Genomic DNA, 6,662 nt, shown 5'->3' with positions numbered 1-6,662 from the left:
AACAATAAATGTCCCTAGTGGTTCTCAAGGGAGGGCTTCTGATGTGTGGGATGGAAAATTGCAACGATATAACGTTGTGGTACCCGCCATTCTGTGGGGCAAAGCATAGGGGCTGCAGCCTAACGTTTGCTGCACCTTGAGGTGCAGCATACTGGGTCGACTTTGAAGCACAACTTCCTTGACCTGGTATATGGGTCGACCTTGAAGCACGACTTATTTGATTCGGTATGTGGGTCGACCTTGAAGCACGACTTATTTGACTCGGTATGTGGGTCGACCTTGAAGCACGACTTCTTTGACTCGGGATATCGGAAGACGTCCAAAATGTACTTAAGAGATGTGTGATTTGACGGGCACCAGAAGGTTCAGACTTCGCCCTATCACCACCTAATTGAAGGGGATGTGTGATTGGATGGGCACCTAGAAGGTTCAGACTTCACCCTATTACCACCTGAGTGATGGATGGTTGCATGGTGGCAGGGGACCCTGGCATCCATGTTGTGTCGATGGATGTGTGCGTATCCAGTATGATCGCCGCCGTTTGTTGTGAAAAGTATTTTCCCCGCCGGGCGGGATCCCTTCATCTCCACTACCCAACGGCTGGGTGACTTATGTGTCCGACGAGCTGGGGTGTGTCCGCTGAGGTCGTGCCTCAGGGTTTTTCAGGTTTTCCTCCCACAGGATCCCAGCACCTGGCACCCTTGGAGTCGCCGGTGGCATCCACCGGATGTGGATTGGGGGGAGAGTGGAGCGTCAATCACCCACTCCCGCTCCCCCCATTGTTCTTCTTCCCGGGAGGAGCTGTGCCCATTAGGCCATCTTTAACATGTCCCTGGGACCCCCAGGAAACCCACAATCACCCCACCAGAAGGTTCGGCGACGGGGACCCATTCAAGGACCATCCATTTCAAATGACTCTTCTCCAGCATCATAATTATTCCTGATTCATCTGTTGGTGGTCACACACGCGAGCCGGATGGGTTATTGGCCGATTCTGGCTCTTCTTGTGCTCGCGGGTGGTGACATGCATGCCAGGGTGGGGTTGTACGTATTGTCTGGAGGTTGGGTCGGTCCTTGTACATTGTGCATTTTTTTGTCCCTTTCTCGGTAATTGTATATATTGTGTGGTCAATGGTTGTTGTTATTGTCACAGACATTTTTTTGGAGGCAGATTTCTGTTGAGGGATAGTGATCAGCCAGGACGGCTGTGTTTTATAAAGGGGGAGGGTAATGTAGTGACATATTGGGTCCGGCGTTTAGCGCCAGCTACTGAGAGAAGAGTGGAACTGCGTGTGTTAGAGCCTCTCTGGCACCAGAGTATGTATGGCATAGAAGGGGCCCCTTGGGGGAATGGATCTGGCGACTGTCAGAGTGGGGGCAGCTAAGGACATGAGGGGGGCCAAAAAGTGGCGAGAGGGACACGTAATGTATAGCCCAGAACCTTCTAGTAGGATCTAAAAGGGGGCGTGGCCAAGGGCGGAGCCAGGCCACGCTCAGGGGTATGAAAGCAATGTCCCGAGAGTCGGTCGAGGCTGTCTGTTGGAATGGAACCCGTTGGTGCTACGTCTTTTTGATCCTCGGTCTTCACTCTTTACATTCGGCATTGTGGGTCAGGCAGTGTGTTACGGACTGACCCAGGCATGTAGTTACCCTGTTGTGGTCTAGTTAACCAATGTACGTTTATGTAGTTACCCTGTTGGGGTGTGAGACGACACGTGTTGCCTCCAAGTTCAAGTGTGTGTCTCCATAGAACCCACTACATATCTGTGACAAAACCTGGAAGATAAAATATGGTGCCCGAGAACCCCAGGTCATGATGATGGATGTTAGGTTACTTAAGATCGCGCGAAATAATCAATCGGGTCAAATTTGTGTCGGCAAGAACCTCCACCACCCGACATAGCCAAAACAAATTATGATAGTTTTAGCTCGCAATGACACGATCAGTCTCAGACCGTTCACAACGCGGGCTTCACCAACATCGCACGGACGAGCTACAGAATCGTAGCAACAAGATGACTCAAGGTGTCCGGACGAATTGAAACACACAGTGCGTGCGGTGTGTAGTTTAATCACGTGTGTGTGTCTACGTTGTTTATCAAGTGTATGTACACAAAGTTATTTTCTGCTTTCCGAGCATTGAATCGTTGGTGCTCATCCGCCATTTACATCCCTCCAGAGCCAGTGGTAGACATTCCACATTCCTATTGCGGGGTCTAGCTTATCTTTAGGACAAGCGCTGTTGACTTCCCCCACACAGAGGTACTTATTTTATTGACCCCGGAACGATGATATGCTAAGGTTTTTTTAAAATAAATGTGCAGTGTGTACAGTACGTGTCGTTCCTTCCGTGTATATATAGTGTATATTGTGTTTGTTGTGTATGAATTCGGGTCGTTAAAATGGTAACCCGTAAACCTGTAACCGTTTAGAAGCGAAAATCAGGTCGTATGTTGAACTTCTTTTGCACCGTACGTAGCCAACCCTGATGAATTGGGGGGGGAAGGACAAACTAAACACAAAAAGCAGTTCTAAAGAAATTAGTTTTCAATCTAGAATTGGTAACCCATTTCTAGTTAAACTTAGTCATGAATGCTACCTATTGAAATCTGCACCATTGTTTCACTTGCCGCCCTGGGAGATGGTGTAGAACCCCCGCCCCCTCTGGGTTACAAGTGCAGTGCCACTCACCATTACTACACCACCACCAAAAAAACAACCGCCGTTCACCACTAAACGGTGGTGACATCGCCACGGCGCTTGTGCCATGCTAGGTGCACTGTGAGGCCATGTGGAAGTTTTGAATGCCCACTGGCATGAGGTCACGAAACAGACCCTGGTGGCATCGGTTGACTTACTCAGATGACTGGAAGATGCGCGAAGTGTGCTCCCCACTAACTTTCTACGATTTAGCCACTCGGCACTCCGTTGTTGCTGGAGGGCGACTACCTCGAACTCCTCAGCAGCGTCCTTCACTACTACTACCACCACCTACCACCACTGCGGTGGTGGCGGCGGCTACCTGCGCTTCTCGTTAAGAAGGTTCAACTGTCGTGTTCATTAACCGATCTACACTCATTTTCCCCTTGCGGTTACCGCCAATGTACAAATAACAAAGCTCACCACCCCGATGCGTGCAACGCCTGCAGCGCGCGTATCTGGCGAGTGGTGACGCAGTGCTTATCACCGCACCACGAACCAAGGCGACTAGAGTTCGATTTATCTGAACCGGTCCTGGGCCTCCTCTTAGGTCGACTCAGCCGTTAAAGAGTAGCTTGTGTGGTGTATAAACATCATTGGAGAGGTGTCGGCTGGGCGTGGTGCTGGCCACACACCCCCGTCTTAATAGGTACAAGTCTATTAGGAGCTGTACGTAGGATATTTGGCTTTGTACTAGCAACTCGCTTTATATCTACTTCAGCGTCACACTCAACAGCAGGCGAACTACTCGGTCCACTCATGCTGTATGGTTGTAGAATTATGTTCAGCATCAGACTTCCAGGCGATTTAAAACTTAATTCTTACGCTCTCCTCCCCGTAAATCCGCGCAATTGCCTTGTGCAATGGTGAACTGTTGTGTGTTGTGTTTGTGTCCAGTGTTGTCTGCGCGTATGTTGTGTATCTGTGGGGTGTATGTGTGTGCATGCGGTGGTATTGTGCAATGTATGTTTCATGTATACGTGCTGGTTGTGTGTGTAGTCCGGGTTTGTTAAACGATAACCGGTAACCGTCTTCTATAACGGTTACCGATTTCCAAAAGTCAGCATCCGGTAACCGATTCCAGTAGAATGCGAGTGACAAATGCACCGATTGAAACCGACCCCACTGTTCCAAATGCCCCGGCAAGATGGAATCGAACCTCCGGGTTGCAAGTCGAATGTGCAACCATCACCGCATTGCGACTGCGGTCATCCAGAGCAGACCGTACGACCCATAACGACGCAATGCCCGATCCACAAATACGAAGGAGACATCATCACAGCAATTCCAATCCGCTGCTCCTGACGCGGTTATCTTGCCCACCTGAACGTGAAATTGTGGTTGTTGCTCTGCAACTCCAGCAGCCGTACGAAAGGAGACCGCAACGCTGTGGCAATTGTCTTCACTTCTCAGTTAAAGCGATGAAACGCGTGGCATTTATGGCTCTAGACATTCACGTGTGCCGCAAATCGGTAACAGTTTTTTCAAGTGGTTACTATTCTAAAAACTCTAGTACGATGTATATACATAGTGTGGTATGTCGGGAGTGCGTGGTGTGTATATGTGGCGTGTAGAGTTTGTTGGGTAGTGTGCATTGAATGTATCTATCGTGTGTGTAGTGTATATTTATACGTGTGGCGTATGTGTGGCGTGTACGTCTGTGCGTAGTGTATGCGTGTTTTGGGTGTATATGTAATGCATGCGTGCTTAGGGTGTATATAGTGTCGTGTATACGTTCGTGCAGTCTATATATATACGTGTAGTGTGAATCTGTATATTGTAGTGTACGTATTTACTTGGGAGTATGTGCGTGTGTCAAATAATGGATGGCGGCTGACTTAGCCCATCATCCATCAGGGATCGATAAAATAGGCATAGAGGCGGTGCACCTCTCTCGTCTGCAGCGTTCAACCCCCACAAAACGGAACTTTACCCCCCCCCCCACCATGAGCTGAACTCGCAAACTTCCAATCGGTAGCCGCTCGCTCTGCCGCCCCAAATAGCGACTTGCAGGCGACGAAGGCAACGGGAGAGTTTGTCCCTGCGAGGAGCCGTGGACCGACTGTGAAGCAAGCAACGTCCACGAGAGCCCAAACCGCGCGGCATCACAACGTGAGGCTTGGTGTGAAGCTACAGAATTGACAGAGGAAGGATGAGTGTCTATTGCTTTTAAGTTGCTTTTCTTCAACCAGGTGAGAACTATTCAAGCGCCCAGGATAGAAATCTCATTTGCAGTAGTGACCTTGATCACCAAAATTACAAAATATAACGTAAAAACAAGTACAGCAATACGGCCAATATAAATGAGAGCAGATACAACCAGATAGCAATCAGAGTAGCGAGGGTGGGTAGGTCTGTGAACGAGTCTGTGGGTGGGTAGGTTAGTTGAGTAGGTGGGCGAGTGAGTGAGTGGGTGGGTGAGTGGGTGGCTGGCTGGGCGAGTGGGTGGGTTGTTCCAGTGTGGTGATTGAACACATTGTGGTGGATAAGACGAAATTCCAGTCAGTGTCTGGTAGACCAGAGTCCTCAACACGGGTGGAGGTAGGAAAGTTCACAGGAACAGGAACCATCGTCGTAGCAATAGAAGAGTGACGAGGAGGTGCCTGATCGCCGGTGATCGAGTGACCAGAGCGAATCAGCGAGTTCTGGGCTATCAATTGACCCTGGCTACTTTAATCTGAATTCCCTCGAGTGCAGCAGTGAGGCACAGGGACAGCAGCCGTAAATGTTCGCCGAGTTCTTCTCTGCATGACGATGAAAGTACAGATGTGACGCGTGACGAGGTGACCAGTATGAAGAGGGGAAACCTCTGGACCAGATGTAAGAGCTGTGGACATTATCAACGCATCTTGATCAAGTATGGAAATACAATTATTAATGTTACTAAGCACACATACATTACACAAATAAAGACCACCCGTGTACTCTTTGGGCAAGGACTGCTAGCGGCTTGGCAAGGCCGCCACAGCGCACCCATGAGAGGGTGATGGTGCTCGTACCACGCCGGCCGCCTCCGCTTCCCCATTGGTGATGCTTACACACCGCACCAGGTATTGGTTTAAAGCCCAGTCAACCTCGGGGAAGCCCATGGGTGGTTCAGATATTCGTCACTGATATTGGCCGTGAGCGAGAGTCGAACTCGCGTCGCCTCGTTCGCAATGCAGCGCAGTGCGAGCCACTAGGCTGTGTAGTGTTACGGTTTGCATGTACTTTGTTGTATTGTGTTGTGTTAAGTGTACGAGAGTTGAGCAGTGGCGTAGTGGTTAGCGCACTGTGCTACGAACCCGGCGACCTGAGTTCGATTCCCGCTCACGTTCAACATCAGCGGCTACTCAGCCTTAAAATAAGTACCTGCGTATGTCGTGTCAACATCAGCACCGGGGAGACAAAGGCGGCCAGGCGTGGTGCTGGCGGCATTTATCGGTGCACACCAACAGGGGAGAGACGCTGAGAAACGGCGGGAGTTGGAGATGCGGAGGGAGAGAGAGGGCGAGAGGAGATGGAGGAGACACGGGGAGAGAGGGCGAGAGCAGATGGAGGAGACACGGGGAAAGAGAGGGCGACGCGTGTTGGCACGTGGAGAGGGGGAGGAGAGGCGGGGGAGATGGAGAAGCGGGCAGAGCGGGAGACACGGAAAGAGTCTTCGCGTCACGCGTCATTAGCTCTCCGTGATGGTCGCGGCGCTGATGATGAGCGCTCATTAACGACTCCAATCAGGCGGAGTGGTCACGGAGACTGGCGCGGAGTGGTGGCCGCAATCACCGCTGCGTGTTGATGTTTTAGGGATAAAAGTCGCGGCGCGGGGACCCGAGACCCTGGGTCCCTGGGTCCCCGGGAGCTCTGGATCCCCATCACTTCCAAAAGAGGAGAGCGGTCCCCCGCCCATCTACCCACACCCCAACTTACCCCACTCACCCAACTCATCCCAATCCCCATGTTCGCGGACCTCGGACAGAGTTTGG

This window comes from Petromyzon marinus, chromosome 22, assembly GCF_048934315.1.
Source record: "Petromyzon marinus isolate PM22_M1 ecotype Great Lakes invasive population chromosome 22, UKy_Petmar_22M1.pri1.0, whole genome shotgun sequence".
Taxonomy (NCBI): domain Eukaryota; kingdom Metazoa; phylum Chordata; class Hyperoartia; order Petromyzontiformes; family Petromyzontidae; genus Petromyzon; species Petromyzon marinus.
The sequence above is the reverse complement of the archived record's forward strand: the minus strand, read 5'-3'. Positions refer to the sequence as shown.